General features: G+C 43.3%; 1 protein-coding gene and 1 non-coding gene across 5 annotated transcripts in view; one reads left to right on the forward strand and one right to left on the reverse strand.

The window, feature by feature from the left end:
• Positions 1-9,249, forward strand: part of FGF13 (fibroblast growth factor 13) — a 532,825-nt gene that overhangs the window by 403,801 nt on the left and 119,775 nt on the right. The window lies entirely within an intron of this gene.
• Positions 8,297-8,369, reverse strand: TRNAE-UUC. The gene has a single exon. It is a non-coding gene; the product is annotated as a tRNA-Glu (tRNA).

Below are 9,249 nucleotides of genomic sequence, written 5' to 3' on the forward strand. Positions count from 1 at the left end.
CCCTCTCATTACGAAAGGGCTGTGATTTGCTCTTGGCTGTGGGTTGGCCTTCAAGAGTTAATGTGCAGCCAGGAGACCTGCCTACTGCTCCTGCTGGCCTGCCAGCCCAGTTATATTAAAGTGAAGTAGGTGCAGACCATCCCAAGATGATTCAAAAGGAAAGGGGGGGGGGCTCAATGTATTCACATGAGCTGCTTTCATTATTTTCCATTAGTATATAGCCAAATCATTGATTGTGGATCTATTATTTACTTAGCATAAATGAAATGACTGTTATAGAAGATAGAATGCATATATTGATTTTGGCTGCATCCTTTAACAAGGATAAATGATTTTCCATCAGAGAGTTTTTGTAATCAAAACTTGCTGCAAGAGCTGCAAGATCACAATGCTTCAGGGCCAGCTGCAGTTTAAAGAGGGAGCATGTGATATGCCAAGGTATTTACATTTCCTGTGTGAGAAGAGGGTAAGGCCTGTTCATCTCAACCTTTCCCTGGTGATAACTGAGAAGGGAGGGTCTGAGAACCAAGAAATCAGAGCCGAAGTGTTACATGGTAGCGGCCTTCGGAGCTGCATTTGGGGGGACAGCACAAGAGCAGTATAGCCCATTGGAGTCTAACTGACCTGGTTCGAATCTCACCCGACTACTTTTTAGATGTGTGGTGCTGGGCAAGTCCTTTAACCTGGCTTTTTATGATGTCAGAAATGGGTGGGGCAACGGGACCAACTTCACGACTTTGCCAAAGACACTGAATGAGCTCTTCTGGGTAAAGTACCTCACCCAGAACCTGGCGGAGGGCGGGTCCTCAAATCTGCTTTATCCGCTCCCCACCCCCTTTCTATCTTCTCAGGCTTCCACATCTCCTTGCCCATTTGTCCCTGCAGTGCTCAGTACCTGTCTTCCTCAGCAGTCTGAGCATTTCAAGGTCAGGGATCACCCGTCTGGCCCTTTGCAGTGGCCTCCGGCCTCCATTCCTTTGACAACTCACTTTTGACTCACACTCATTTCTAGGCACAGAAGAGTTCCCTGAGAGCAGCTGGCTCCGCTTCATGCTTGCCTGACATTTTCATGATGACCGAAAACAATCACAAGACAGTTATTTTTAGATTTTCTCAGACACTCAGTGAGGTGCTACACTGGATTGAAATTCACCTCTATGTGTATATTCAGCACCTACTAAGTTATAAGAGTTGGGAAGCAGCTTGGGAGAATATCCAGTGACACACAGGGTAAGTGAGGCACAAAGGCTGGGGAAGGGGGTGAGGAGTGGGGTTGTGTTGGCAGGGAGAGCCCTGAGGTAGCGGTGATCAGCATACAGAAAGTGGAACATGACCTGCCAGTCAAACCATGATGTCACACTTGTTCCTAAGGGAGCACATGGTTAGGTGCCAAGCCAGTAAGTGCCACGCTCGGTATACACACAAGGTTATTTCTCCCGTCTCTGTCCTACCCTCATTCAGCCCCGGCTCCCATCTCACAGCTTCTCACATACAGCTCTCTTATAGGATGCTCATCATACCACATTACTGTGATTGAGGGGAAGGGAAAGGTTATGGTGTCCAAGGAAGGCTTCATGGATGACAGGGGCTTCGTTCAGCCTAGAAGTAGACAAAGGATTGGCATTAGACAAAGGGAAGGAGGACATTCCAGATGGAGTCTACAGTGGGAACATAAGTCGGGAGCCAGAAATCTGCATGGTACATTGCCTCGAGGTGGTGGGGAGGAGGGATGTGGGGAGAGGCGGGAATGGGCAGGACTATCAAATCACCCCAGGATGACTGGAATGGGAAATGTGCAACACACACTGAATGATGTGATGGTCTAATTGTCCCCCAGGCAGCCTGGCATTCATGGACACTGTGCTCCACTAAAGTGCTGAGATGGGAGGTGGGCGGGCGGGGTGTGGAAATTAGCCAAGAGGAAGAAATCCTATAAGCTTTGCTAGGGCTCCCCACCCCAGTTAGGAACATATGGCTCTGGCAAGGGTCCTTGCTTGATTTGGACCCATTCCTTATCCTACCCTGGCTGTCAGTTGTGAGGGAAAAAGGAAAAAGGCAGCTGTCCTGCCTGAAGGAGCAATCATTAGCTAATGCTGCCATCTCCAGGAATCTGCTTGCCAATGACCGGCACCCAGTAGCCTGCATCAGACTTTCTGCCATACAGGCTCCTCCCCAAACCCTACTCCAGCCTCCACAGGCTGGCTTGGCTTCTCCAGCCTGAAATTTGACTGGGCAGCAGGAAGGAGGGATGAGCTGCCCAGAGCTCCCAGAATCTCTGACTGCCAGCTGCCTTCTGTTTTCTCTCTGGTCTGACAGGGGTGCGTAGCAAAGGTTGTCATCTGAAGGATGACATTTGTATTCGTTTGCCAGGGCTGCCATAACAAAGCACCACCGAATGCGTGACTTGAACCATAAAAATGTATTTTCTCACAGTTCTCGAGTCTAAGATCAAGGGGTCAGCAGGGATGGTTTCTTCAAAGACCTCTGCCCTTGACTTGCAGATAGCCACCTTCTAAATGTCCACATGTGGACTTGCCTCTGTGTGTACATTGCCTTTGTGTGTCCAAATCTCCACTTCTTCTGTGGACACCTTTCTGTTTGGACTGTCGCTGTTGTTTGGTCGCTAAGTCATGTCCAACTCTTTGTCACCCATGGACTGTAGCCCACCAGGCTCCTCTGGCCATGGGACTTCTCAGGCAAGAATACTGGAGTGGGTCGCCGTTCCCTTCTCCAGGGTAATCTTCCTGACCCACGGATCGAACCCACGGCTCCTGCAGCTTCAGCATTGGTAGGTAGATTCTTTACCACTGAGCCACCTGGGAAGCCCCTACTGCTTTCCTTTAATGCAGTTATCTCTGTAAAGGCTGTATCTCCAAATAGTCGCATTTTGAGGTGCTGAGGCAATTAGGACTTCAACATATGAATCTGGGGTATAAGTTCAACCCCCCATATATTCCTCATACAGTGAAGACTTTGGGTAAGCTCTTTCCCTCTCTTGACCTCTATGATAAATGAGTTAGACCTACCAGCTTAGAAATCTTCTGCACAAATAACTGATTCTCTGAAGTATGCATAAGTTTTTCAGAAAAGAAATGCAAATTTGTGATGATTCGCTAACAAATAGATTTTCACAGTCCAGACTGATTTCTTATTCTGAGAGCAAACTAATGTAGCAATTTCATTATAGAGTTTGAACTTGATATATATCTTCATTAATTTGTTTATTAAATAACTACATTTGAGTGCCTTATATATATCAGGTGCTATGCTAAAGGCAAGAGAAAAAACCTGAATCTATTAGACTGTATTTTCTAATTAGCTCTGTTATAATTTTAGATAAATATTCCATAAGAAATTGTTGGACACTGAGGTATAAAAATCAGAACTAATATTGGGTTACCCATATTTCTGCCTTTAACAATGAGTTTGTACATGTAGTCTTAAGGTATTAATTTTCCATACATAGTTCTCTAGTTTATGTATTCTTTCATTAACTCGTGTGTTGCACAGATATTCAGTTCAGTTCAGTCACTGTTGTGTCAAACTCTTTGAGACTCCATGGACAGCACGCCAGGCTTTCCTGTCCATCATCAACTCCTGGAGCTTGCTCAGACTCATGTCCATCAAGTTGGTGATGCCATCCAACCATCTCATCCTCTGTCGGCCCCTTCGCCTCCTGCCTTCAATCTTTCCCAACATCAGGGTCTTTTCCAAGGAGTTAGTTCTTCACATCAAGTGGCCAAAGTGTTAGAGATTCAGCTTCACCATCAGTCCTTCCAATGAATATTCAGGACTGATTTCCTTGAGGATTGACTGGTTGGATCTCCTTGCAGTCCAAGGGACTCTCAAGAGTTCTCCAACACCACAGTTCAAAAGCATCAGTTCTTCAGTGCTCAGCTTTCTCTATGGTCCAACTCTCACATCTATACATGACTAGTGGAAAAACCATAGCTTCAACTAGACAGACCTTTGTTGGCAAAGTAATATCTCTGCTTTTTAATCTGCTGTGTAGGTTGTTCATAGGTTTTCTTCCAAGGAGCAAGTGCCTTTTAATTTCATGGCTGCAGTCACCATCTGCAGTGATTTTGGAGCCCGAGAAAAGAAAGTCTGTCACTGTTTCCATTTTTCCCCCATCTGTTTGCCATGAAGTGATGGGACCTGATGCCATGATCTTTGTTTTTTGAATGCTGAGTTTTAAGCCAGCTTTTTCACTCTCCTCTTTCACTTTCATCAAGAGGCTCTTTAGTTCTTCACTTTCTGCTATATTAGGTTGGACAAAAAGTTCATTCAAGTTTTTCATAACATCTTACTGAAAACCCAGAATAAACCTTTTGGCCAACCCAATATTTTAAATATTCACAGTCAGTGTGCCAGGCACTGTGTTTGATGCTGAGGATACTGTGGTAAATGAAACCAGCAAGGTTACTGCCCCATGGAGCTGACAGTCTCAGGTGGATCTGAGGCTATTTTATTTATTTCATGATGAGTATGTAGTAGAAGATGTGTCAGGAGTTGCCCAGACTACTCCCAAGCTCGGTGATTCACTAGAAGGACTCCCAGGGTTTAGCATACAGTCTTGCTTCTATTTATGATTTATTACAGTGAAAAGATAAACAACAAAGCCAGCTTGAGGATAAGGTACATGGGAAGAAATCTGGAGGAAACCAGGCGCAAGTCTCCAAGGGTTCTTTCCAAGAGGACATATTTGTTTCCCCAGCAAGAAGCATGACAACACATGGGAAAGGTTGTCTATCCAGGACTCTCATTAGGGACCCAGGACCCAGGGTTTCTACTGAGGGCTAGTCACATAGGCACCATCTATCTGCCTGATATATGCCAAAATTCCAGATACCCAGAAGGAAAACGGATAGGTATTTGGCATGAACCACCTTGTTTGTTCAAAATTGTTTAAATGCACCAAGTCACCTTTATCATTTCATATCATTTTAGGGAACTGTTTGCCAGCCTAATTCCAGACACCAGGCAAGGAGCCAACTGTGCAAGCAGGCCTTTTTGAGGACAGTAGTGTCAGGGCAGTTAAGTTGGTGAAGTAATGTGTGTGTGGTGGGAACTAAGGAGTTAATTTTCTGGAAATGAGCATTCTAACTGATTGAAGGCAGAGGAGAGGGAGTCAGATTAATCTAGTGGACAGTCTTATATCCATTCATTCATTCAAAACAATATTTATTGACTGCTTACCATGTGCCAGCTATTATATAAAGCAGAGTACACACAGGGAACCAAACCAATGTTCCTGTCCTCAGAGAGCCTCCGTTTTGGTGCCTCTTATCCACATATGCTGAATTATACCACACCCATTTTACTGGAAATTCTCTCTCTAATTTTAAATAGACCATGAACATGTAGATCTATTTGGCATGCTCTTTCATTAGAAGAAACACAAGAAGGTTACTTCTATCCAAAATTTGAGCTAGTCCTGTGTGTAAGTAACACGTACATAGTAAATGCTGATAAAATGGATTTTTAAGCGGGAGCCAGTTGTTACTACTACGATCAAAGACTTTGGCATTATTTCAGTTGTGAGTCTTGGAATCTGAATCCATTTATGTGTTGGCTGCATAATTTTGTTGGTGGTGATGGTAATGGTGGTGATAACAAGAGGGAGAAGTAATCTGTTAGCTATTGAGAGAGCAGCAAGACACAACCAGTCCAGAAAACACTCATCAGCTTTAGTCAAACAAAAGAGCACAGTTAGAAGTCTAGTGTTTGATCAATTTTGATTAAGTTCACAAGAATCCTGCTACTTGATAGGCTGAAGTATTCGTATTCATTGTCTAGTCCAGCCAGCCAGTCAGCCATCTCAATCCTGTCACCCTATTGTACACTGAGAGTGGCTCTCAGCTCACCTTTCAGACATTTTATGAAAGAAAAATTTGCTTTCATCGAGTTAAGTCTTAGACTCAAACACTGCTCAGATTTGGCCACACAACTAGAAAGATCAGGATGGTTATAGGCTTCATTGTCTCATCTCACTGGTTCCAGGAGTCTTATAGTTTGGCATTGTTGGCTCTTAGTTGAATTGGGCTCTCTTGAAACTCTATCATACTGGCAGGGCAGATGTTTGGTAATTCAGACACATTCTGATCTTTGCACTCTAAAAATTCAAAGCGTAGCTCATAGCCATCAAAAGGGAAACCACTTCTGCACCTGTGACTTCATGTCTATCAGTAAAGTTAATTCCTGTGTATTTGCTCTGTTCATATCTGACAATTAAAACTTGAGCCCCTAACAGGGCCTTCTTTTTTGTTGTTGGTTGTGGTGGCCACAACCAGAGAAAGGGACTCAGAGAAAGGGAAAAAATAATACCCAGATAAGTAAAGCTTTACCTAGCATTTAACTTTTGGAAAAGACAAAAACTGGAGATAGGCTAACATACAAGTTGAATTCCTTAGTGCCTGGAACAGGGCTTAGAATGCAGAATGCTCTCAAACATTTGATGAATGTCTGAGACAATGGAGGATTCAACATATTAAAGCAAAGTAGTGCTTAGGGAATGTGGGAAAATGAAGCTAACCTGTAATGTGGTCAGCTATCTGGTACGTATTTCAAATTTTAAAATTCTTTTCATGTTTGAACTATAAAAAAATCATCATTGCTAAAAATGAGTAATGGAAGGTGCTGATTCAAACACAGATACCCCTGATATTCTTCTGACAATGAGAAATAGCCTCTGAGGATAAATGTCTAGAAAATAGATTGTTCACAAAACTATATTTTAAATTAAATCCATGGCCTGTGCTTCGGTCCAAACAGTACAAAGGATTTGTGTACTTCAAGGTGGTAAAAAATAGACTCAGGAACATGGGTTCACGAGACAGACAGCATTACGTGTAATTTATACGAGGTCAGGGCTAGTGAGGTTTTGTTTATCACTGTTTGTACACCCGGTCATCTACAAACCTCTTGATCACACACCTCTACCTGAGTGTATATATTTATTTGTGTACAATTGTGTGTATGTAAATCTTTACTAATAGATTTAAATTATATTCTAAAATAAACATAAGCATACAAATAAAAAAGTATGAAAGAAATAAATGTAATTGGAGTTCCAATCTGTCCTTCCCACATCCGCTTGCTTTGCCCATCCCTGAGACTTGTGTATCTGACTTCAGAGAACACCTTTCTAGAGTGTGGTCCATCATAGGAGGTGCTCGAGTCTTTTCTTTATTTAATTATATATTTATTTGGCTGTACCAGCTCTTAGTTGTGGCATGCGGAATCTGGTTCCCTGACCAATTCCCTGATCGAACCCGGGCCTCCTGCAATGGGAGCTCAAGAGACTTAGCCACGGGACCACCAGGGAAGTACTTCCATTCTTTTCAGTCATATTTGTTGAATTATTAAATGTGTTCAAATGTAAATTCTTCTACTGCCTGTGTGAACCTGAGCAGGTTCTACTTTCCATATACTGGGCTTTTGTCATCTATAAAATAGAATAAGTTCATAATGGCTGCATTTTGAGATAATCATAAAGAGTAAATGTAAATAATAGTTGCTATGTTGATGATGATGACGATAACGATTAATAGTGGCAAACGCTGTTAACTGCTCCCTTCTCAGATGAAGGTAATTAGGCTCCACCCTTATGACACCATTACTTTTGACCATGGATACCCTTCACATATTCCACTTGATAGGGTCTGTTCCTACTGGAAAATTCTGTTGCTGCTTATGGATGTAATTTCCTGCTAATGGATTTACAAAAAAGTGAAAAGGGAAGAGGTGGTTACTCTCTTTAAGCTCATCTCAAAAGGTGATGCCTTTCAACAATGTAAGTTACTGAAACAGAATAAAAGATGCTAGCAGAAAGATACTATTTCCTCTCCTTCACTCCCTCTTCTTCCTCTATTATAAATGTTAGCATTTCTCAAGATTTCGTCCTCAGCCTCCTCATCTCCTTCTATGCATCCTTCCCAGGGCATCACATCTTATTTAATCTACCCGCCCCCCCAAGACTGCAGTTACTGTCTCTTTGCTCTTCACTCCAGAATCCCTGACTCCATATCAGGTCCCTCTTCCATATCCCAAACCTAGTAATTCTAGATCATCTCCACCTCCCCTCATATTCAAGACTGAATGTGCACAAATATGAAATGATTAGTTGGCAAAGAATCGGAAAATATTTGGCTTGTAGTGCCAGTCGTCACTCACTTTTTGAATGATGTTGGGTGAGTTTACTTTCCTCACCTGTAAAAATAGAATATTGGGAAAATGCACTCTGAGGTTCCCTGTCTTTTCTTTTTTCCGTGCCTCATTGCTGATGGGACCTTAGTTCCCTGACCAGGGATTGAACCTGGGTCCTGAGCAGTGAAAGTGCAGAGTCCTAATCACTGGACCACCAGGGAATTCCCCCCACGGTTCCCTTCTTGATGAACAACACCACCCCAACAATCCAGTTGCCCAAGTCAAAAACCCTAGAGTACTCTTTGACACCTGCCTCTTCCTTACCTTCCATCTCCAGTCCATAATCATGTTTTATGAATTCTATATCCACAGTAGCTTTGAAGTCTGCTTTTTCTCTGTTCACTGTGTCATTGCCTCTTTAGGCTCTTGACATTGCTTGGGATAGCTGACATCTCAGATGTCATCCTCCTTCTCTAGTCTTGTACTTGCAGCCACCACACAGTCTTCACAGTGCAGCCACTGAGCTCTTTCTAAAATGCCAACTGGGTCGGGTCCCTCACTGAAAATGCATATTTCCCCCCAGGCACATAGGATGGTGGCAAGCCTTTCCATGGTCCACGAGGTGCCACACGATCTAGCCTACTAGCAACTTTCACGACTTCATGTCTCATCCCACCCCTGCAGATCTGTGTGCCAAGCATTCCAAACTGGATGCGTCTCTCAACTGGTCTGATTGTCTCAAGCCTGTCTGTCTTTGTATTTGTTCCCTCTGCCAGGAATTCTTAGCCCCTCCCAACTCACTTGACTAATGACCACTGGCCTTCAAAACTCTGCCACCACCACCTGCTCTGAGAAGGGGCTTCCCTGACCACCCCCAACCCCACGGCTGGGTTTGGTAGATGCCCCACTCACTCTGTGCTTTCATAATGCCTTGTTGTTATGCTGACTGCCTTGTAAGGTAATTAATTATATGTGTGTTAGTTGCTCTCTCCTGGGAGCTAAGCATATCTAAGCATTTTAGCATAGAGACTTTGTGTGATTCTTCTGGGTTCTGCCCCTTTCTAGAACAGTTCCTGTTTTCACCTGATTGCATTTTTTTTT

This window comes from Cervus canadensis, chromosome X (genome assembly GCF_019320065.1).
Source record: "Cervus canadensis isolate Bull #8, Minnesota chromosome X, ASM1932006v1, whole genome shotgun sequence".
NCBI lineage: Eukaryota > Metazoa > Chordata > Mammalia > Artiodactyla > Cervidae > Cervus > Cervus canadensis.